The sequence below is a fragment of the Haliotis cracherodii genome, unplaced genomic scaffold, assembly GCF_022045235.1.
Source record: "Haliotis cracherodii isolate W230 unplaced genomic scaffold, xgHalCrac1.p SCAF_6, whole genome shotgun sequence".
NCBI classification, from domain to species: Eukaryota; Metazoa; Mollusca; class Gastropoda; order Lepetellida; family Haliotidae; genus Haliotis; species Haliotis cracherodii.
Window position 1 is genome coordinate 8,651,221 of NW_027266319.1, and position 26,465 is coordinate 8,677,685.

At 42.0% G+C, this 26,465-nt stretch overlaps 1 pseudogene; it reads right to left on the reverse strand.

Moving 5' to 3' along the window:
• Positions 1-2,097: 2,097 nt before the first annotated feature.
• Positions 2,098-26,218, reverse strand: LOC139446094 (uncharacterized; annotated as a pseudogene).
• Positions 26,219-26,465: the final 247 nt, after the last annotated feature.

The window sequence follows — 26,465 nt, forward strand, 5'->3', positions numbered from 1 at the left end:
TACCATTCACACTTTCGCTGCCTTCACATCGGCTCTATACCAACCACACTCTCCCTGCCTTCACATCGGCTCTATACCACCCACACTCTCCCTGCCTTCACATCGGCTCTATACCACCATCCTTTCCCTGCCTTCACATCGGCTCTACACCACCCACTCTCTCCCTGCCTTCACATCGGCTCTATACCACCATCCTCTCCCTGCTTTCACATCTGCTCTATATCAACCACACTCTCCCTGCCTTCACATTGGCTCTATATCCTCCACACTCTCCCTGCCTTCACATCGGCTCTATAACCTCCACACCCTCCCTGCCTTCACATCGGCTCTATACCAACCACACTCTCCCTGCCTTCACATCGGCTCTATAACCTCCACACTCTCCCTGCCTTCACATCGGCTCTATAACCTCCACACTCTCCCTGCCTTCAAATCGGCTCTATAACCTCCACACTCTCCCTGCCTTCACATCGGCTCTATAACCTCCACACTCTCCCTGCCTTCACATCGGCTCTATAACCTCCACACTCTCCCTGCCTTCACATCGGCTCTATACCACCATCCTCTACCTGCCTTCACATCGGCACTATATCACCCACTCTCTCCCTGCCTTCACATCGGCTCTATACCACCCACGCTCTCCCTGCCTTCACATCGGCTCTATACCACCATCCTCTACCTGCCTTCACATCGGCTCTATACCATCCACACTCTCCCTGCCTTCACATCGGCTCTATACCACCATCCTCTCCCTGCTTTCACATCGGCTCTATACCATCCACACTTTCAAATAAAATAGACAATTATCCTGGAAACGTGTAAAAGTTGTCTTTGCCTTTGGGGTTAACAATAAAATTGTAAAACAACTTAATATGACATCGTAAAAACATCTTCTCTTCGATCGTCAAGCTTGCATAATATAATAACTAGCAAGCTGATTCGTCATATTTGAGGCGTTTTAGACTTCCATTCTGAAATACAACACCGGGGGCAAAGTCCCACACATATTTGTACTTCGTTAACATAGTAACTGTTCACGTGTAGTCCAGGGCCCCGTTCCACAAAGCGATTTTAGCACTAAGGTGACCGTAACTCCCATACTTTAACAGAGGTTTACGATCATCGTAGCGCTAAGATCGCTTTGAGGAACAGGACACTGAATGTTTTGTGTGCTAAAGCAGATACAACGTTTTAGAAAGGAAAATATCTAAAGATTATTTTGTGTTAAGTGGCTTATAATATACACACGTGTTAATTAAAGAATTCCAGAACACTCCACACCCACACCCACACCCACACCCACACTCACACCCACACCCACACTCACACTCCACACCCACACCCACACCCACACTCCACACCCACACTCCACACCCACACCCACACTCCACACCCACACTCCACACCCACACCCACACTCCACACCCACACTCCACACCCACACCCACACTCCACACCCACACCCACACCCACACCCGCACTCCACACCCACACCCACACTCCACACCCACACTCCACACCCACACCCACACTCCACACCCACACTCCACACCCACACTCCACACCCACACCCACACCCACACCCACACTCCACACCCACACTCCACACCCACACTCACACCCACACCCACACCCACACCCACACTCCACACCCACACTCCACACCCACACTCACACCCACACCCACACCCACACTCCACACCCACACTCCACACCCACACCCACACCCACACCCACACCCACACCCACACCCGCACTCCACACCCACAACCCACACCCACAACCCACACCCATACCCACACCCACCCGGGGGGGGGGGGGGGGGGGGGGGGGTCAGTGAAATACTCTTTTAGGGAGTGTATATAAATATGCGATCATAATGTTCCATTCACGCAGAACGGTTGAACATAATTGTAACTAAAGAAAGCTCAGTTGATAGAATTACCGAAAATACAAATCTGGATATTCAAAGATCGCCATTATATTCAAGAATGTGATTGATTCTATCTTTCAAAAATAATCAATTTCAGTCAGCAATGGAAGTGAATTTATTCTTTTTTACACATGGTCGAGACATTTTTATCCAATTACAGGGCCTTCGTGTGTAAGAATCTAAAATAAATGTTTAATTATGATTAATGACACAGGGTATTCAGGTGAGAGCGGCGGATATATACGAGGCGGCAGAACTTGCTCTCAGGAAAACACTTTCTCGGATCGTATACCACGTTTTCCCAGCATCCTCGCTGATGATGTGAGCAGTTCCGGTACTGGAAACTCCATACAGGGTGTTAGTTGCCGCGTCCTTCCCTACTATAACACCAACGATTGGGTGGATTTCTGTGAATTAAAGTAACAAAGAATACAACGGAGAATACAATACTTGAGATCTTAAAGAAGGGACACTGATGTGATATTACAATACAAATAAAGGCAATTCATTTCTATTGTACCGATAATCCAAGCACGAACTTAGACTTTCAATTTCGTTGGATCTTTGCTCATCTTATAAATAAGTGCTTTCCTGACCAAGAATCTATTAAGAATAGACAATTGAGTTTAATGAAAGTTGAGTATTAATAAACACAATTAACTTTTTCACTGACTAATACAAGAAGAATGGGTGTGTTTAGTAGAGGTATAATTGTTCAATCACTGCTTCAAGACATACAGTTTGGGCATCCACAGCTTATTTCAGTTCAGGATTCCAGTGAACATTTACTATATTTTTAATACTTGACAAATTACGTTTATGTGGGATAAATCACTTCTGTTTAAAAAATAGAAAACACCAGACGAGGAAATTCAAATGGTCCGAGCCGTACCTCTGAAACCGTCAGCTGACTCCTTGAAGCAAGATGTCTGAGAGTTTGGTTGGCGGCTGAAAATATTATCATTAGTGTTATTATTTCTGTTGTTATTGGTACGTGTTTCCTATTACAAAATAATGTAAAAAAATATAACACCGAGTTACTTGCTTCATTCGTAGCACGTAACGTACGCCGTCTTCTACATGCGACGTACGCTGTCTACTACATGTGACGTAATCTGTCTACTACATGTAACGTACGCCGTCTACTACATGTGACGTACGCTGTCTACTACATGTGAGGTACGCCGTCTACTTCATGCGACGTACGCTTTCTACGACACGTGGCGTACGCTGTCTACTGCACGTATCGTTCGCTGTCTACTGCATGTGACGTATGCTGTCTACTGCACGTATCGTACGCTGTTTACATATGACATACACAGTCTACTACATGCGACGTACGCTGTCTACTATATGCGACGTACGCTTTCTACGACATGTGGCGTACGCTGTCTACTGAACGTGGCGTACGCTGTCTACCGCATGTGACGCACTCGGTCTACCGCATGTGACGTACCTGTATTTCTGGCTGGCGTCACACTCGTAGCTCTCCCCACTAACACCATCAATCTTGCTCCGATTGGTAAATCCTGCAAGGACCGATTGTACATGTTCATGTGACACTTACAGCCAATTAAATGCTTTCTGGAATGAATGATGTTGATGAATATATAACACCAATTTCACCGAGCAGAAATTACCCAAAATATTATTTCGTCGACATTGCCCTTACGAATCTACACCTTAGTGATGCAAAGTAATTGTGGAACGCTGACTCACGACCAAAGCGATACCGATACATCACTAACAGCCCGACTGTCTCCACATCACGACGTAAAGCGATCCCTAAAGAACAACCGTCACCACACCAACTCCTAATCTACGGTACCAGCAGCAGCCCACAAGGGGTTAGAACAATCCTGACACCCCCAGCAATACCATCACTAAATCATGTTCAAGCCACAGGGATGCCAGTTATAGTCATGGCGACTCCAATATCACGAGCCGCTACGATGAAAAAAAATACTATAAAAATAAAAAAAACGACTATAAAACTTTAAATCGTCCTTCAAGCTTCACCGGGACACAATTAGCTGTATTAAGTTGTAACTATTAACGAATCAGAAAGAAATACTTTCATTTACTAATAAGGGACTGGTCATTTATTATAGAACCCTCGTTTTCAAGTTCGTCATCAGGGGGGCCCAGTCGTCTAAGGCGCCGCATTCGCTGTGCAGAGTTGCGTCCCTTCGGCACGCTGGAAACCTATGATTGCGGGTTCGAATCCCGGTTCGCCCCGATTATGATTCTAGGTTTGTCGGCACTATACCCGTGCTCGTGGGTTTCACCGAAGTGGTAAACGTCTGAGACCTGCATCACTTCGGGCTTTCCTCCCACATTAAGCTGACACGCCGCGATATAACTGGAATACTGAAGCGGCGTTAAACCCAACTCCCTCACTCGTCAACAGGGTGAGCTTTATTAGAGCTCAAAGACGCATAGTAACTCCTACACATTGGCGAATCAACCAAAACCATCCTCCATTATCCAGACTTTCATATCCCCAATCCATGAAGACAAATACCCCCAGACCTATTCGCCACCAGTTCGAATGACACGATACTAAAAATAGCTATCCAATCAAATAACACGATATTGGTTACATGAACTACTAGACTTTCAAAAGCCTCTGAGGCAAACATTACTGATGTTATTTCTAGATTATATAAACAGGAAGAACAAGTTGTCCCTAGTAGATCATGGCGACCTTATCTAGACTTGCCTTTAATTAGAATAGACTTACTCAAAACACCCTATACCTATCTTTCAGTACAGGCTTGGAGCAAGGCTATCGAACTCCGTACAGGGGAAGTAATGCTGCCACAAGTAATCTACCCTTGCTGGTATGTATCGTCTCATATATAACTGGGGATGTCTGGGGGAAATCGGGTATGAATATCATAATGAAATGGAGTGAGTGAGTATGGTTATACGCCGCTTTTAGCAATATTTCAGCAATATCACGACAGGGGACACCAGAAATTGTACCCATGTCGGGAATCGAACCCGGGTCTTCAGCGTGACGAGCAAACGCTTTAACCACTAGGCTACCCGACCGCCCCCATAATGAAATGGAGATATAATATATAATATGCTGTATAATCAAAGGTGTCCTATAGTGTGTTTCCAAAGTAACTTTTAAACGTCCCCGGACATTTTGTCCACAGACTCGTTCTTTACCAGCGCATAATGATCCATATTATCTCATACCTATTAACCGATCAGCAAAAAAGTACGACGTGCTTCAAACGTAGTAGTCCTGTGACCTTCACCTTAGTGACGTTACGTGTGTGCCAACTGTGTACTCGCAAAAGTGCGTCACGTCACTTCGCGTAAAATATTTTCAACATCAGCTACTTATTTCAACGTGTTATTTCTGGACGCAGTATCATATTCTTGACTCCTAAACGACGATACTTATTTGTTTGCATTGGGGCATTTTCTGCTGGTTCGACATAAAACCTTCCGCTATTGCTACCACAGCAAAGAGTCAACTTTCCACTTTCAACTCTGAAATTATCACGTATTCTCAAAGTCGGACCGAGAGCGGATATTCTTCAAGGCATGTTTTGTGACATAATCACGTATGAGAGAGACAAAAAACTTGATCGAGAAGACTCCAGATTGATCAGAAAAGCGATAGCTGCACAATTTTGCCGAATGGTTTTCATCATGAGAGCAGTGCGACTGCCCGGCGCTCTTCTTGGTAAAAACTATCCCCAATTGTGCGGAACAGCAAGATAGTCTGTTTTCTGCTTCGTGTTTATTGTGTTGAAATTGCCGAAAAACTGGTTCAATTCCCCGTGCTTATATCCGAAACAATTTCACATCCAGATATGTGCTGTCCTTCTCAATATGGCCAAGTGCATAGCGATTGATCGTCAGACATAACGGCGACAACTCCTCACACCGCCGCTAGGAGCCGCCACCGAACCGTTTACCTTTGTTGACCCACAGAAAAATATACAATGAAAATAATTAAAGCAAAAAGGCAGATAATTTAAAGCGAGATCTAACAAAACCAAGTTGCACAAATGAGAAATCGGAGAAATTGCTTCTGAAGAAATTATTTCTCACACACAGTGGGGACAACGGGAAGAATTTAGAAAAACGGTTTAATTTCCCAGAACTTTTTAAAAAATGAAATTCGAACTAGTTTCTTGGATAAGAAAGGATTATTCCTTTTTTTTAGCCCTCCATTAAAGTCACAGAGGAGTTAATACTGGTATGTCGCTTTGAAAATAAATTGTATAGACAAATCTTCCTGTCAACGAGGACACCATTTAATCAGATTTACTGGAAGGGTTGTAGATTAAGATGCTTATTCAGAATGGCCCCGAACCTATTATATCCTTAACTATACATGCTATGGTGTACATCACATTAAATGTTATGCATTACCACTTGAGTTATTGTCTGTCAAACGAAGCAGGAGACAACTAACTATGGGCTGATGCTTTTTTACGCCTGTCTTTATATAATCGATTCTGAACCGGACCATTGATTGACATGATGACTTGTCACATCCTGTTAACGCAATGTGCAACCTACACCCACATTCATTTACACACCAACACCAACTACGCTCTCTCTCTCTCTCTCTCTCTCTCTCTCTCTCTCTCTCTCTCTCTCTCTCTCTCTCTCTCTCTCTCTCTCTTCTCACACACACACACACACACACAAACACACACACACAAACACACCTTGTAGGGCGTTGGGCGTTGGTCGAAGCGTTCGCTTATCACGCCAAAGACCCTGGATCCATGCAACATATTTGAAGCCTATTCCATATGTTCCCCGCCGTAATATTGCAGGACTGCTAAAAGAGGTGTAATACCATGGCCACTGACTCTACCACGTAGTTAGAATTAACAAAACGACCACAAGACATGTACCACGTCAATCTGGAGACGTACCCCGAGTGGACCTGGAGCAGAGCCACCGCCGATCGTCAGGAACACACAGAGAAGGGTTGACCTCTCCACACTGGACGACGTTGACGGAGTTGTGATCGATGCAGCAGCCGCAGTCGGTCCTGTTGGAGTCGAACGCGCACGTGCACGAAGAGCCATCCGTCCAGGTGTAACGCTCAGCTGGGAAGGAAGTCAGATGCAATGTAACATATTAAAGCTATCGCGAGACCGAGAACATATGGCCATTCAATTTCTGTCAATGATGTCCACTGCAAATCTAATTCTGTGATCTTTGTTTATATATGTTACAGTTAAGACGTATGATCGGTTATTATTTTAATATCTGTGTTTATTTCTTTAACACTTCGCAATATTCCAGCTACATGACGGCGTCTGTAAATAATCGTATCTAGACCAGACTGACATCATGAGCATCGATCTAAGCAATTGGGATATGATGACATGCTTCAACCAAATTAACCATGACCACCCTGTCGCATTTTACGACAAGCATGGGTTGCAGAAGACGAATCTTAACCGGTATTCAGAAAGGTATAACACCTGACATTTCAGGAATAATGTATAATACCTGATTCAGTCTGCCTCATATTTTAGACATTGTAACGGAAATGGAACAGCATAGCAATTAATGATAAGAAAGTGTACATTTGCAACTACAATGAAATGGACTTCGTGTAATCACATGATTCAGATGAACGAGCTTAAGATTGATAAAAAACACAAATATCGATTCCTTCTCTCGGAACAGAAAGGACTCTCTGCATTGAGAACATTCTTGTTTTTAATCACATTATGACGTTCTGTGATGTAGACAAGCTCTTGCGGTGAAAGTGTTCGATTAGATCTATGTTGAATGATCAACAGAACCTGATAATCACATTGTCAACGATTAGACGACCCGTGAAGATCCGGGGTAGAGGAGGTCTTCAGTCACCCATGCTTGCCGTAAGAGGCGACTAACGGGATCGGGTGGTCAGGCTCTCTGACCTTGGTTGATGCATATCATCGATCCAAATTGCGTGGATCGATGCTCATGATATTAATCACTGGATTGTCTGGTCCAGACTCCATTATTTACAGACCGCCGTCATATAGCTGGAATATTGCTGAGTGCGGCGTTAAACAACAAACCAACCAACGATAAGACATGATGGCGTTTTGTTTCGATCCTGAAGAAATGTCAGGCACGTAATGAACACGAATACGTCTTCGTTTATCAAATTGATTATTAAAGAAGGATATATGGAGGTTTGTATCACAAACAATCATATTCTTTGGCACAATGCTTTGGCGCCAGTATCTGAGAACCATGTCCGCCGTACAACACCGTTATGGCACCATGGGACATATATACATTTGCCGAGACATTAAATAAAAGCTCAAGGCTCAATACAAACTCCTATGCAGCTAAAATGTAGAGTTGCGTCCCTTTACCTTGTCAGGATCCGCTGGTCATTGGTTCAGCTGCCAGATTCTGTCTTATTGTGAGCCTTGATTTACCGTACCCCCGCGGTAAATACGGTAAATAGTACCGACTACAATCTGCATTACGTAGCACTGAGAAAAGGGTTTAGTGATTTAACTGCAGCCAGAAGGTTAGTAAAGAGCCCATTTATCCTGCCTGGTAGATTGCAAGAAGATGCTGAAGATTAGTAAATATCACTTATTAAATTAGCATAATTCACTACTTAAAACCACACTGTAAAATAATTAAGAATGTAAACACTTACCAGACAGGTTTAGGAATGTGTTTAAATTCTAAAACGGTATGCACATTTGTTGTGTTCTATCTTAACACTTTTAGTGTCTAAAAACATAAAATGAGCCATCGCCTTATAACCTAAACACAAAATCCCCATAATCCAAACATGTTTTAACTTAAGAATTTAAACTCTTTTAAACATGTATAAATGCATCAGGCTATAAGTCAAATATGGATAATATAATATATATTAAAATGTGGAAATCAGAATCACAGGCACTTGCATAACACATATACGTACAATAACAAACCACTCACACACCTACTTATTCATCTCCCCGAAACATCCATCCTCTCATAATATCCACTCACTCACTCACTCACTCACTCACTCACTCACTTGTGTTTTATAGAGTATATTAGGCGGATATCACAGAAATACACTTCAAAGTGGCATATATACGTAAGAACTTGCATTCTGCGGCATGTGCCCAAGTATTTGTAAAACAAATTTCGACACACATTTTCCTTTGTCACCCAAACCGACTTCTTGCCTCTGTGCGCGTACTCCACGCAGCGTCTTTCAAACATTCTCAATACCAAAGGCTCCACGCACCGCATTTCTTGTTGAGTTTGACGCTCAAATACTCCAAAGGCGCGACTGTATCGACACCGCGGTCCCAACGGTCGTTGAAGTTTGTGATTTGAGCGGGCACGGTGTAGTCGGGTGGCGTCACGGACGTTGCTCTCATTCATCTGCACGCTCATCTTCAGCACTATTAAGGCTGGGTCGCTGAACGTCAATCGACCAAGCTGAAAATAAGATTGAAAACCGATAATTTAAAAAAAAAATTAAAACGGAACAAAAAAATTAATCCAACGACTGAACTGTGATGACGCCCGGATCTTGTGACATTCAAATCGACACCAAGTGAATGAACGGGCTTTTCCGCTGTCGTGATTAATATTTCAGTAATATCACGCCGCATAACCATAGTTAATGCAGGTCGCAGATTTAAGTGGGACCCCCAAGAACGGGCAATTATGCTAACCCCATGATCATCGAATCCTAGGGATACGAAGGGGACCGCAACTCTCTGCCTAGCGAAAGTCGGTCTTTCATCAGTGGGGCCGCCCGTGCCCACAATTGGATAAAAAATATTTTGTTTGGCTTTTTTGTTGTTTAACGCCGCCACTCCAGCTATATCAGGACGGTCTGTAAATAATCTAGTCTGGACCAGACAATCCAATGATTAATTTCATGAGCATCGATCCACGCAATTGGGATACGATGACCTGCATCAACACCAAGCCCGACCACCCAATCCCGTTAGTCGCCTCTTACGACAAGCATGGGTTGCTGAAGAACTATTCTAACCCAATTAGCTAAACAGAACGTTGAACTCCGAAATCGGTAAGACAAGCAAACACACTGTCCACTGCAGTATTAACATCATTGTTGAGCACCATATACCCGCCTGCCCGTGGGTTCGAATCCCGGTTCACCCTGATTATGTTTCCAGGTTTGTCAGCACCATACCCGTGCTCGTGGGTTTAACCAAAGGGGTAAACGTCTGAGACCTGCATCACTTTAGGCTTTCCTCCCACATCAAGCTGACACGCCGTGAATTAACAGGAATACTGTTAAAAGCGGCGTTAAACCCAACTCACTCACTACCTGCAACAAGATAAGGGACCAACAATCCTGGGGTCAGCAGACGCAGGAATGGGCAACTTTAATGGCTGTAAGATGTATCCTAAAACTCATGGACGATTTATATACAGCCAGTTATAGAATTCGTGATGATGCAGCTGTCAATGCATTTAGAAGATGACATCTCAAATTTATATTTGATGAATGCCAAAGCAAGGTACACACAGAAATAAATCTTGGTTTATTCCAGGGATTGCATTTCAACCTTCACATTCTTAGTACATGCACCCTACGCAATGGCATTAGGAAATGTACAGCAGGAATAATGGGAATAATGCTGCAAACAAACGCATCTTAAATACACTGACGTGCAAAAAAAGTATACACTTTGAAATTGCCTGGGATGTTATCGACAAAAATACATGGTCCCAACTGCGTAGATCGATTCTGAAAACCAGTATTCTTAGTAACACTGACCGTTATTCGGAGATACGGGCCAGTGTCGGTCACGAGGTATGAGTAGTCTCTGGGGGCGATCCCGGGGGCGGAGAGGAACGTCATGGACGGCAGAGGGAAGACGATGACTTCAATGTCGTACGCCGTTGCGTTAGACTTTTCCCCATGAGCGATTGACACCTGCATGTCCACGTAGTTTCTGGGGAGAGTTGACGAAGACGTTGACGTAAATGGCATACGGTAATTTACGCGCGCACGCGCGTGTGCGTATGCGTGTCCGGATAATGAGGGTCAGGACTAACGAAACATCAGTGAGTGAGTGAGTGAGTGATTGAACTGGGTTTAACGCCGCTTTCAACACTATTCCAGTTATATAACGGCACGTCAGCTTGATGTGGGAGGAAAGCCTAATTTGATCAGTCTTAGACATTTACCAAATTGGTGAAACCCACGAGCACGGGTATGGTGCTGACAAACATAGAAACATAATCGGGGCGAACCGGGATTCAAACCCAGGTTTCTGGCGTGCCCATGAGACGAAATATCAGTGTTTGTTTTAGTCCTGTATATACGTAGATTTCTAAACACTGTCAGGTGAGGTAAATGACTCAATTAGGGACCGGTCCAGCTGATATTCTGGGAAGCAAAGGTTGCTGAAGACCAATTCTAACCCGGATCTTCACGGGTGGATGTCTAGATAAAATATGTGTTGTGAAAAATATTATTCGGTTCCCCCATTCGCCGAAAAGATGCGTGTTTTGAAGAATGAAACTTATCCTGTCTCTAGAAAATTCCAAGACCCCAGGATTGTTGGTCCCTTATCTTGTTACAGGTAGTGAGTGAGTTGGGTTTAACGCCGCTTTGAACAGTATTCCAGTTATATCGCGGCATGTCAGCTTAATGTGGGAGGAAGGCCCGAAGTGATGCAGGTCTCAGACGTTTACCACTTCGGTGAATCCACGGGTATGGTGCTGACGAAACTGGAAACATAATCGGGGCGAACCGGGATTCGAACCAATCATAGGTTTCTGGCGTGCCCAAGCGAATCGCGGCACCATAGCGAATCGCGGCACCATAGACGACTGGGCCCCTCCCCCCCCCCCCCCCCCCCCCCCCCCCCCGTGCCCCCTCTTGTTGCAGGTAAATCTGATTGAATGATTAAAGGTAAGTAATACGTGTCTTGTCCAGCACAGGCCGCAGAGGTAGTGAGATGAAGGTCAAGGTCAGGACGTCTGCTGTCGGCGTCAGGAGCCTCAACGGTCAGGTTCATCTTTGATATCATTATCATGCTGTTCCCGAACTTGACCCCAGCGCCGACGGTCAAAACGTCCCCGTCCGACATATTGGCATAGTCCTCCAGTCGAAGCACGAATTTTACAGCAACCCCGGATTCAGCAGACCCATTGCTAATCAAGAGAGGTAACTGAACTGACCCTATATCACGTTGATATGAGCTCAGCGTTGATTTGAGCCTCGGTTTCACATTTCTGATTACGTCGGTGACGTCGTCATTAAATCCGTAAGTACCATTCACATTCATGGCCGTGATGGTAAGCATTACCTCCCTTGATGTATTTTCGTACACGGTGATGATTTCGACCAGAGGTTCAACGTTATCCTCGGTCAAGGTCAAGGACACGTTTCCTTCGAGTGTCTCCCGTATACCAATAATGTTTGACGGAGGGGGGTTGAGTCTCCCGTGTAAAGGTGGTGTGTAACGGTAGTTGGAGTATATGGTCGCTAGTGATGTAGCGTTCCCTTCCAGGATCGGGGTCGCGACGTCCAGGAACATCTGAACACGACGACCAGGACCAACGTCATCTGAGAGAAACTAGGGTTAAAATAATATTCAAATACAACGAGTTAATGTATGGTACCGCAGAAAAGGAGGTGAAATATGCTACTGTGTACTGAATTACTCCGTTAAAACTGCTAAGAATTGGAAAATTAAAACTTAGAATAACTATAAGCTACTGAAGCCTATTTACAGATTGGACGCTTGCCATGAATCTTCTTTTGAAGCTTATGTTGTCCAATAACTTAATTTAACCTGAACGTGTCTAAAACAAAAAGTGAACGTTACTACGATTTGATCGGGCGTTTTGATTTACCGTTAACTGTCATTGCGCATGTCCCATTGAAGACCCATTTGTTGGCCTTGACATTGAGGAGAAAGATGTGGTACATGCCATCGACGTCCGCAGCTTCATCGACAACCTTCATCAAACAACAATGACAGAAAATGTTTTCAAATTCCACTAATAAGTGCCGGAATACTTCAAAAGCTCATAGCTGACCGTGCATCGCCATACAGAATATATTAGTGGTAATAGCAATTCCATGCAATAAACCAAAAGCTATTACTGAGCACACATCCCCTGGAATGTTCCTGCTTATAATTTGCAATAACGTGAGTAACGCAATATTAGTAGAAGTTATAAAGTGACACGGCTTTTATTGACTGATGACTTACCGTGTTTGAGGTGGAATCAATACGAGGCTTTGACCCAGTGTCAGAATCAAGTTCAAGGCCGTTTAGGGTCCATTGAACAGAGGGTGTAGAGTTGGAGAACTGAAATCATTCAGATTAATCACATGAGCAAACAGTACTCGTTCGCATTAGGAGTTATATGACCTTTCAAACATCGTAGCACACACTGTGAACCCCTCGACTCGAGTTTACAGCGGTTGCAGTTGGTGGGGAAGATTCAGCCGCAGAGTCTAGAGTGGAGACCATAATCGTGAAGCGAACAAGGCTCGACCATTGGATGACTCAGGATGTTTAAACCCAAATCTTGTTGTCGCCAATCATATTGATGCTGTGATGTTTAATGTACCCATGGCGTTAATCCTTTATACTCGCTCATGAGAAAGATTTATCTTGACCTGTGATAGAGGCGTAAATAGTACGCCTGTGTCGACCTGCGTTAGAGGGATATGTCGAATATGCTAGAGACTGACTGAAAATATATTCAGGCTAGAGACTGACTGAAAATATATTCAGAGACTTAAGTCGGTTTAGGTTAAAAAGTGCATAAAACAACGTGTTCCACATTTTAATGAAGTCATCTCTTGGTTGTAAATAATTCTTTTTAACCATATTTTTTAACTCTCCCTGACTTGGAGGAATAGACATTATGTCTGCCTATGTTAGAAGGATATTTTGACCCATGTTAAAAAACCTATACATTTCGACCAATGAATAATACGAACCTTAAAACTTCAGGTCGACTTACGTTGAAGGCTTATGTCGGCCTATTTTAAAAGCCTATGTCGACCTATGCTAAGTAACCTATGTCGACCTATGTTAATCACCTATGTCGACCTATGTTAAATACCTATGTCGACCTATGGTAAAAACCTATGTCGACCTATGTTAAAAACCTATGACGACCTATGTTAAATACCTATGTCGGCCTATGTTAAATACCTATGTCGACCTATGTTAAATACCTATGTCGACCTATTTTAAAAGCCTATGTCGACCTATGTTAAATACCTATGTCGACCTATGTTAAATACCTATGTCGACCTATTTTAAAAGCCTATGTCGACCTATGTTAAATACCTATGACGACCTATGTTAAATACCTATGTCGACCTATTTTAAAAGCCTATGTCGACCTATGTTAAATACCTATGACGACCAATGTTAAATACCTATGACGACCTATGTTAAATACCTATGATGACCTATGTTAAATACCTATGACGACCTATGTTAAAAACTTCTGTCGGCCTATGTTAAATACTTACGTCGACCTATGTAAAATACCTATGACGACCTATGTTAAATACCTATGACGACCTATGTTAAATACCTATGACGACCTATGTGAAATACCTATGACGACCTATGTTAAATACCTATGACGACCTATGTTAAATACCTATGACGACTTATGTTAAAAACTTATGTCGACCTATGTTAAATACCTATGTCGACCTATGCTAAACACCTATGTCGACCTATGTTAAATACCTATGTCGACCTATGCTAAATACCTATGACGACCTATGTTAAATACCTATGACGACCTATGTTAAAAACTTTTGTCGACCTATGTTAAGTAACCTATGTCGACCTATGTTAAATACCTATGTCGAGCTATGTTAAATACCTATGACGACCTAAGTTAAATACCTATGACGACCTATGTTAAAAACGTTTGTCGGCCTATGTTAAATACCTATGTCGACCTATGTTAAATATCTATGACGACCTATGTGAAATACCTATGACGACCTATGTTAAATACCTATGACGACCTAAGTTAAATACCTATGACGACCTATGTATAATACCTATGACGACCTATGTTAAATACCTATGACGACCTATGTTAAATACCTATGACGACCTATGTTAAATACCTATGACGACCTATGTTAAATACCTATGACGACCTATGTTAAAAACTTTTGTCGGCCTATGTTAAATACCTATGTCGACCTATGTTAAATATCTATGACGACCTATGTGAAATACCTATGACGACCTATGTTAAATACCTATGACGACCTAAGTTAAATACCTATGACGACCTATGTTAAATACCTATGTCGACCTATGTAAAATACCTATGTCGACCAATGTTAAGTACCTATGACGACCTATGTTAAATACCTCTGACGACCTATGTTAAATACCTATGACGACCTATGTTAAATACCTGTGTCGACCTATGTAAAATACCTATGTCGACCAATGTTAAGTACCTATGACGACCTATGTTAAATACCTATGACGACCTATGTTAAATACCTATGACGACCTATGTAAAATACCTATGTCGACCTATGTTAAATACCTATGACGACCTATGTTAAATACCTATGACGACCTATGTTAAATACCTATGTCGACCTATGTTAAATACCTATGACGACCTATGTTAAATACCTATGACGACCTAAGTTAAATACCTATGACGACCTATGTTAAATACCTATGTCGACCTATGTTAAATACTTATGTCGACATATGTTAAATGCATATGTCGACCAGTGTTACAGGCTTGTTTCGACCGGTGTTACAGGCTTGTTTCGACCTATGTCATAGAAACCGGTGTTACCGGCTTGTTTCGACCTATGTCATAGAGACCGGTGTTACAGGCTTGTTTCGACCTATGTCATAGAGACCTGTGTCTAATGTCGGCCTGCGTGTACGTGACACACCAGCGTGACGTCAATATACAGGTATTCTCATGTCACTGAATAAAGAAATAGGAATTGTGGTATCTGATAGTATGGTAATTTGGAACAATATGGCGCCCGTAGACTAACATCTAGTCTCTTAAATGAACATATTTTACAAGAAAAAACAGTTGTGAAATTATAGTTATAACTATATTGAAAAGGAGATCACAGACTCTTCATTTTCTGATACTGCAGTAATCTAGACTTGCCAAATAATATAGACTTGCATTGGCTGTAATGGATATATTTGTTTCAGGGTCTGTATGACAGGCTATGGCGCCCTATCAAGTTAGGATCCGGAAAACAAAGCCACACTGACTGGAACGCAAACCAGCGTTCTAAATGGAACATACACCGTAGCTTATGATATAGAGACCCGTGAATGGAAACACTTTAACTCACACCATGACACAAAACATTCGACATTTAAACCACTGTAATTTAAGGCAGCCCTCACTAACTATATACGAAGTATTCATTGCAACACGAGACACGGATCCTCAGTACATTCCTTCCCAATTCCCCCCAAGCCATTTTCACCTCACGGTATTCCCCGATCTATAATTATCTGGGTATTTGCGCGTTGACATCGTTGACAGAGAGTGCACAGAGATATGGAAGGTCATTAAGGGTGCCGAGTCAGGAAGGATTTCCTATTTGGCAGTTGCGTCCAATATCGTCTGGTGTTGATGATGTTCCGCCAACTTGACCGGCTTCCAGTACTTCCAGTGAAGACCGTCTGATTTACTGCAATGGCCGAAACCAGTCTCCCCGACCCTGTTTCAACTGTTCCCATATTTATGGTTATGGGAACAACGCTCGAGGAATAAAATCTCTTGTAACACATTCTAGTTTAATTGAAACGGTAAAAACCGGCACTCTTTCCAAATTACAGTCACATTACCAATAGTTTAGTGACTTCGGTGGGGATTTATAGTTCAATTTGCCAAATCTGTTCACAATACAGAAAATCTGGCACGTCGGAGAATAATTAGAAAATAGGAAGGTCGTAGTTTTTAACCTTCGCGTTTTTCAATTATTTTAGTTATCAAGTTGATGGTTAAAATGCCTGTATAATTCCCACATTGTGAAAACTCGCAAGAAATCAAATTGAGTCTGAAGCTGGGTTGAATCTTCAAAACGAATCTGTGGCGTTAACTATCTCGGAGTTAAAATTACTTGGCAATACTGTATTACAGTCATCAGTTGAAAATATGATCACGTGTTCATGTATAGAAATTAATTCCCAAATGAAGTCTTGGAAAGTCAAATCGTGCCCGAACGGTAGACCCCTATTACATCTGCGTCTCTTAACGTTTTACCGAATGACTATACACTATAATGTCGCTTTGTAAATTGATTTTCATCTACAGGAGTTTTGGAAGGAAATTGGAACGTGTCGGCAGTATGATTTTCTCGAATAGATGTGTGGGCTATTATCGTAATAATTCCGCTTCACTATTTCGGCAAGCCGGTGTGTATTGGAGAGCGTGTCCTGGCATGCCAACACTGGCACTCTCCGATAGAGGGCAGCACCCTACACATCCGACCAATTGGAACTCGCCTCTTATCTGCACGTGCATATCGATCCGGAGTTTTTGTCTGTCGTAAAATGCTGCAAACTGTAAAGTTTCAAAAGGCGTTATGTTACAAAGAGCTGAGCATTGCTTTGAAAAAAGTACACCTTTCATTTCACACATGCTTAAAAAGTTATCAAATTTACTTTGATGAAATGCATTCATCAAACTCGCAGCCGGAGCGGTTAATAAAACAGATATCAGTTTGCAAGTGCGGGTATTGTGAACCGCTCGTTCCTTTAAACACTAATTAACAATCAACGTCAATAACACCCTGTTGTCTGTTTATAAAAATACATCTTCGTTCTCCTTCACTATTATTACTTCAAATTGAACATCCATATAATACAAATCGCTTTTTAAAATCTGACCGAAATGACATTGGTAACTTTTATCTGACATCTTTCCGTTGCGTGTTCTTTTCCGGGAATCCCTTAATGTCAAAGTCAACGCATTTGGGCGCCAGTTTGGTATAGGATGTGAAAGGCATGTACAAATCATCGTATTTAGCCCCTTATATAATAAACAATTATTGATTATCCAGATCGGTTTCTGAAATTAGCGTTTAGGACGTGTCTCTCCGCAAGACAAGCTGGCTCCGCTTCGAAGACTGCATCTCAGTAGCTGTTGTAGCATATCGTTAAAGACTACATCACGGTAACTGTTGTAGCATATCGTTAAAAGACTGCATCCCGGTAGCTGTTGAGGTATATCGTTAATGACTGCATCCCAGTAGCTGATGTAGCATATCGTTAAAGACTGCATCCCGGTAGCTGTTGAAGTATATCGTTAAAGACTGCATCCCAGTAGCTGATGTAGCATATCGTTAAAGACTGCATCCCAGTAACTGTTGTAGCATATCGTTAAAGACTACATACCAGTAGCTGATGTAGCATATCATTAAAGACTACATCCCAGTGACTGTAGTAGCATATCGTTAAAGACTGCATCCAAGTTGCTGTTCTAGCATATCGTTAAAGACTACATCACAGTAGCTGTTGTAGCATATCGTTAAAGACTGCATCTCAGTAGCTGTTGAAGCACATCATTAAAGACTACATCCCAGTAACTGATGTAGCATATCGTTAAAGACTGCATCCCAGTAGCTGTTGTCGCATATCGTTAAAGACTGCATCCCAGTAACTGTCGTAGCTTATCATTAAATACTACATCCAAGTAACTGTTGTAGCATATCATTAAAGACTGCATCCCAGTAGCTGTTGTAGCATATCGTTAAAGACTACATCACAGTAGCTGTTGTAGCTTATCGTTAAAGACTACATCCCAGTAGCTGTTGTAGCATATCGTTAAAGACTACATCCCAGTAGCTGTTATAGCTTATCGTTAAAGACTACATCCCAGTAGCTGTTGTAGCATATCGTTAAAGACTACATCACAGTAGCTGTTGTAGCATATCGTTAAAGACTACATCCCAGTAACTGTTGTAGCATATCGTTAAAGACTACATCCCAGTCACTGTTGTAGCTTATCGTTAAAGACTACATCCCAGTCACTGTTGTAGCTTATCATTAAATACTACATCCAAGTAGCTGTTGTAGCATATCGTTAAAGACTGCATCCCAGGAGCTGTTGTACCTTATCGTTAAAGACTACATCCAAGTGACTGTTGTAGCATATCGTTAAAGACTACATCACAGTAGCTGTTGCAGTATTTCGTTAACGTCTCCTGTGTCGGCGGTCGGGTAGCCTAGTGGTTTAGGCGTCCACACGTCACGCTGAAGCCTGGGGCCTTATTCCCCAAATGGGTACAATGTGTCGAGCCTATTTAGGGTGCCGTGCAAGGGAGGTAAGGGAGTTAACTGACTATAAAAGTTCAAACAAAATGGCGGCGCCCAGTCAAGACGATCTGATCGATGATCAAGATATATATTGTAATAAAACGAGTCTTACTTCGCGAAGTACATCAAATCACGTAAGAAACTTGATTAATATCATGAAAAGATTTGCAAAACATATGTCGATGCCCAGTTGACGGTACACATCACTTGCAAATCCTGGAGTCGACCGAAATCTGCACTATGAAATCCATGTTCTTTACGAACCGGATGTCGATTTTGCTACGCGATTTTGATTAGCCTAAGCATAGACTCGTTAGTCCAGCCAAAATATAACTCCATAATTGCAGCCTAGTTCGGCCAGGGTTGAAACTGAACGTTTAAAGTCAGTTATCTCCCTTGCCTCGGGAAGATGTGTGCCGTGATTTTTCTGGAATATTGCAAAAAGGGTGCACAAATACTCACACGCCCATTCACTCACTCACTCAAGACGCTGTACCCACCTTGAGTGTTGGTGACCTGATAGTTATGTTCACACTGCCAATGACATCTGTGATATTAATGGTGGCGTTAAAGGTGAAGGACACGTTGTCACCTCGCCTGTAGAAGGTCGAGGGGTCGTCAATGGTGATGTCCCCCTCAAATGTCACGTATCCTGAAATAAAGACAATTCTGTTTCTGAAAACAACTTTCTGAAGAATACTTCCAAATACGCTGAGACATATTGCTACCCTTTTCTATGGTGATTTTTCTTTTATTAAATCCATTTTTTCAATAATTTGTTCCTGACAAAGCTGTATATACATTGTCTCTCTGGAAAATCCCCACAAAGATCGGAGATAGAATTAGAATTGAATAGAATAGAATAGAATTGGCCTTCAGCAACCGATGCTTGTCTTAAGAGGTGACTAACGGGATTGGGTGGTCAGGCTCGCTCAATTGTTTGATTGTTGTCATCGTATCCCATTTGCGGAGATCGATGCTCATAATATCAATCACTAGATCATCTGATCCAGACTCGATTATTTACATGCGGCGTTAAACAAAAAAACACACTGTTACATAGAAATGTGGACTAATACACTCTTACTCGCGTAACGCTACGATCGCTTTGCGCTTAGAGACGACAATTCACAAAGCGACCATAGCGCACAGACTATGTCTACGTTAACTGTGTTACTGCGGGAGTTATGAATGCCGCGGCAATAACATGGGTTTGTGGACCTGGGGCCTCGATACAAACAGAGAAGCAATAGAGTACCCAATAGAGCCATCCAGCCAATAAAAAAACGTCATACGTATTGGTACCAGCATATAATTCCATTTTATGGACTTTTTTGTTAATATTTCATCAGCGTTGATCAAATATATCCGGACAAAATCGTCCGCCACTTACATCAGATTGTGTTTAAATCATTCTGTTCAGGAATCCCACTCCCTCGCGATTTCAGTAAAGTATGGCTCATCCCACGTGGGCATCATCCGCTAAGTCACTAATTGCATAAAATTGCAGCTACATCTATTCCGTGTGCAAAGCCGCTTTGTCCGCCTGTTGATTTGAGAATCCGAAGGATTTATCTCTTCTAGGGAGATCTTTGGAGGCTACGGGCAATTAATCCGCTTTGATGACAGTTCTTTCACGTCGATTTTCTTCAAAAAATATAATAGCAAGGCGAGTTGGGGCGAATCAGTTGTAAATTCGACGACAATTGGGCCCCAAGCTCTCGTGGAATTGAAATTATTATTGCCCAATACGTAAATCCTGGTACACGATGCGCTATATCTTTACACGTAAACGGCCATTCATTTCTAGCTGCAAAACACTCCCGGAGCCGCTTATCGCGAGAAGAAATTCGTCTCCCTTGAGACAAAGTAAAGAAATAGCCGAGCTCGATCGGTTTTCATGATATATGAAATACGAACGGAGACCGGACATTTGGAGGTGAGTCGTCTATCTAGGGAGGGTGCTTAAATATACATGGTAGTACACGAAGACAAAGGAGATGTTAAATAGCTTTAGGCAAACATTGGCTCACGAAATATGAGGGAACTCCAGCAGTTGTCATTTTTTGGGAGATGATGATCTACAGTTACTCAATTTGGAGGATTACGGGAAAGTTATGTGTGCAAGAATTCGTTCCTGAAGGCCAATAACTTATGTTTTTTGCCTCTCAATGTTGAGTTGCGCTTGCTTGTACAAACACTGTACTGTCTTGACTGACGACCAGTTGTTATATTATATAATCACTAAAGAAATAAGAGCAAAGCTATACAAATAAGAGGTTTGTGTTTTAACATGCTTTACCGTTATGTTGCCTTAAAATAACAGGAGATTGTTTGACAGCCAAGGAAACAGACCTCGATTCCAGTATATTTTTTTCTGTGCCTCATTTTGTTTATGGAAGGTGTTTATGGCTATTTTTCTGAAAGATTCCAGTGGCATGATGCGTTCAATTCGATGTGAAGAGTTCAGTCCCTTTGTTGTACCAGGATCCGGAATCGGTTGGTAGAATCACAGCTTCATAATCATTATGATCCTTAGTTTGTCAGCGTCATAACAATGCTAGGTCGTCTAAGGCACTGTAAATCTCGATGCAAGACGAGTCTCTTAGGCGAGCCACAAACCTGTGATTGTGCGTTCGAATCCCACTTCGCCATGATTATTTTTCGAGATTTGTCAGCACCAAACCGTGGTAGTGGGTTTCATCGGAGCTGTAAACGTCTGAGATCGCATTACTTCGGGCTTCCCTCCCACATCAAACTGACACCCCGGTATATGATGGAAATACTGTTCAAAGCGGCCTTATACCCTAAAGGATTGAGCGTCTGCTTGGAGAGCTTAGGGTCGGTGGTTCGATCCTTGGCCGCGTCAAACCAAAAGACGTTAAAAGATGGTAGTTGTTGTTACCCTGCCTGGCGCTCGGAATTAAGGGGATATAACAAGGACTGGACGGCTCGGAGTCAGTATACTGTGTCTCAGTGTCTCAGCGAGCAAATTTCAGGAATGGAACATGCAGTCACACACGCACACACACGCACGCACGCACACGTGCTATATAAATACAAGCGACAAGACCCTTACCATATTCATAAGAAATATCTGCTAAAAGTAGAGTCGATTGTACGATTCCGACCATATCAAGGAAAAGAACCAGGTGTAATTTTGAACGCGACGTCACACACCATTTCACCTCACTCCACCTCACCCTACTTCACCTCACCACACCTCACCTCACCCCCACCTCACCCCACCTCACCTCATACCCACCTCACCTCACCGTAGCCCAAAGATTATTCAGTAGTACAAGTCCAGCAACACGTTCCACAAAGCGATCTTAGCGCTACGACTGTTTTAAGCCTGGGCGTTACGATCGTCTTGGCGTTAAAATAGCTTTGTGAAGCGGGTCTCTGGTCAGTAATATACAGTAATCCACGAATACAATACCTGCTTTGAAATTGCCTTGAACTTGAAGTTTGTTTACCGTAAATATACCACAAGTGTAGTTAAATATAAACGTATGGTTACCAAGCTATCCCTCAAAACTAAGATAGCTACTGGACGGTGTAATGTTTTCTGTTCAAGAAACAGACCACGTCCCAGTCTGAATTGCGCATGATTAGTTCATTCCCGGCCTATTGGTCAGAGAGTCGAGACGTTTTCTGGGTACAGAAGTCTGGCGACGAGCAGGATGTGAATAATCATGGCGTTACGTGAACGTAATCCCGATGAGAACTGCCGCTAGACTCATGTCCCAGGTGTTAACACTCAGTCCAGTTGTCAACAACTCTAGGTCACATCAGTACAGACCGCCTCCGTGGTCTAGTGGTAGAGCGTCCGCCCGGAGAGCGGAATGTCCGGGGTTCGATCCCCGGCCGCGTCATTACAAAATATGATGAAGATGGTACTTGTTGTTACCCTGGCGCTCGGGGTCAGTATACTGTGTCTGAGTGGAATATTCATGTTAAACTGCGACATGGTATCTCAGTGGGCAAGCACTATAAAGCGGCATTATTCCGGACCAGTACAAGCAACCACACACACGTGCATGCACACACACGTGCATGTCGCTATATAAGTGCAATAATGCAATGCGACGTTAAACCCCATTTCACCTCACCTCATAGCATCAGTTCAAGTGTTTTCGTGGCACATATGTCTGTCCATTCCGTGAACATCTTGTGACATAATATTCATAATGCTAGACAATATGTTTATTTCGTGAACACATTTTACCATATATGGATCGTGCACGTGTTGTCGATGCCATAAACTTGGTATCATGATCTGATAAATATGCAAATGAGCTATCCTAGCCGGGACTACTTTATGAATGTAATAAGCTCCATGCATCGATGCTCTGCCTACTTTCGCCAAAAGTCTATTGCCTAACGTTCCCAGTAAGTTTAGAAATGTGGATCTCAAAGTGGACTTATCTGTACACCAAAACAGTTTTATAGAATTTAGCACTATATTATAGATAGGACGGTTCACGCAACCATTGTATTCATACGCGTCTCTAAAGTAAGTAAAATTACGTCTTGTAACATCGTTATTTGATTAATAACATGACATGGGAAAGATATTATTACCCTAGAGTGTTTTTGCATCGTAAATATAAGTCAGGAATAAAAAAAAAGTGGATCGTGCCACAGGCTCGAAAAATATTTATTTTTTTTATTCCCGATATATGATATTTTCTCTAAGGAAACACACTCGGATAATTATCGCTATGTATCATCCTTATACAATCAATATTATAAATCTATATGTTGCTAAGGAAATATGTTAATTCCTTTCGTAAAAAATTTGTGTCATGATGATCAGTCTTGCTAAGAAAATACGTTTTCTCATATCAAGCTAAAGATAATGTGTATGAATGTAGCATTAAAAAGATAGGCTGAAGTAACTTGCTCTCGAGACCCGTGAAGATCCAGGGTAGAATAGGTCTTCAGCAACCCATGCTTGCCGTAAAGGCGACTATGCTGGTCGTAAGAGGCGACTAACGGGATCGGGTGGTCAGACTCGATGACTTGGTTGATGCATGTCATCGTATCCCAATTGCGTGGATCGATGATCATGATGTCAATCACTGGACTGTCTGGTCCATACTCGATTATTTACAGACCGCCGTCACATAGCTGGAATATTGCTGAGTGCGGCGTTAAACAACAAACAAACAAACAAAACTTGCTCTCGACTACACATCTATGGTAAACAAAATAAACAAAACAGGATATATTCGTGGTGTCCAAGGTCTGTAAAATCTTCCAAGCACATCTCAATACCTGCGTGGGTGTTTCATTACGATGGTTGAGGAGTCTTTGAGCTACCTTCGTCAAAAACAACTTTCATTAGTTTGATTAAAGTCGCAACCATTAGTATTCTAGGTTTTGTTAATCAAGGAATAGCATTGGTCGATTATTGCAAAAGAAATGTATAATAGTTACAAACAAATGACCAAGGTTGGTTTAAAAAGACGTATGACAAAAACGTAGATTAGAAAATCATCTTTATGGTAGGCGGACTAGCTTCAAGTTTTGGAAAACAAAATCACGAAAGTCATATTTTTACAACACTAGTGTCTGTTGTTTTCACTTTCAAATCAATCATAACGCCATTAGATAAAAATATATCCTTGAAAAATTAATTAACCTCTGCATCAAATAATATTTCAAAACCGAGGGAATCTAAATAAAATTGTAATTACACTTCCTCACGCCTATGGACGTCGGGTCATTAGTTTGACCTATCGGAAAACCATGAGGAGATATCAATTAATTCTATTTGAAAAGTAGTTAGAGAGTGTTAACGTTTTGTTCCAAATCGTTGATGGTTATATCTGAGTTCATCTGAGGCTGCAGATGAGCAGTTTACTCAGTAATAAGGGTGAGCTACAGAATCAGACATTGGAACATGGGCGCTCGGGAGTTACTGCGGAAGAGCTCATCTCATTACATCAACAGTCATAGAATTCCCTACATTGTGAGAAGTTTGTGTAATAAATGCGTCAGTGTGAACTTTTTATGTAACAAGCTGACTTTGGAGTCCAATTGGATGGATTCAGATTTGTAAAAAACATAGATTGGAAAGATGCACAGTTGCAATTTATCTAACGAAGTGGCTTATGTACCATGTAAAATTACGGCTGTTTCTTTTTCTCAGTTCTTTTTATATCCGCTTATAGTGATTTCGGTAGTGTGAAGTATTTAAATAATTGACTTTGGGGTAGGGTGCTCTAATTCGTCATAGTAGGTCTTACATTCTGTTCTTGGTCTTTCAGACCCGCCGATCTTTAAACTCGGAAATTGAGGAAAAAGTTGCTTTTAAGACGCCTTTTTGATGTAAACAATAATCTCTAAATATTTGGCAACGACTAAAATGCTGAATTGAAACGTCTTAAGAACAATTTTATATTTGAAAACTGATCAAATACAGAAATTAAAATCTCAAAGTTAAAGGACCAGAATCGAGAACAGAGATTTCTATTTCCATCTAACGACCTCTGTTGAAGCATTTTGCTTTGTTTCATATTTCGATCTACCGTTCAATAGTTTCAATAATAAAACCCGCCAACAAAACAAGTCTTGTTTCCCTTATGCCGTTCACTATGCACCACGATGTATCCTAAATGGGCTGCCAGAATTCACATTCCTTTGAATTATTTATCACTAACATCGCCTTTCTTTAATTTACCGAAACATTGTTTACACTTGATAAATAAGTCACTGTTTGAATAGCTTAATACAAACATGCCTGTATGAACCATCTAAATCACAAAATCTCATTGATGTTCGCAAAATACCCACCTGATTGTCCGTGAGTGATTGAAGATGACAGAAGACTGGTCAAAATGACCACAATGCCGATGTCCATTCGCTTGACCAAGGGATAAGATAACATCTTCAATCTACACGGCATAATTACCCAATCACGTGTATTATTGACCGGAGATTGTATCGCCCATAGCTTGGCCTGTAATCTGGCGCAGGAAATCTCGGCGTATATGAAATCCTTGATATTCCAAATTAACGAAACATCATATTCATGAAGAGTTGATTGGTGAGTCCGAGCTGGTTAAAAGCAGCGTCATAAACTGTAACTTGACTTCAAGGTTCAAGGTCGAATTGTTACTTGTTGTTCCACTAAAGAAGTTTCAGTCCCCCCATACACTTCTAGCTGTAAGTCTGTACCTGTTTTTTTCTCTCATGAAAAC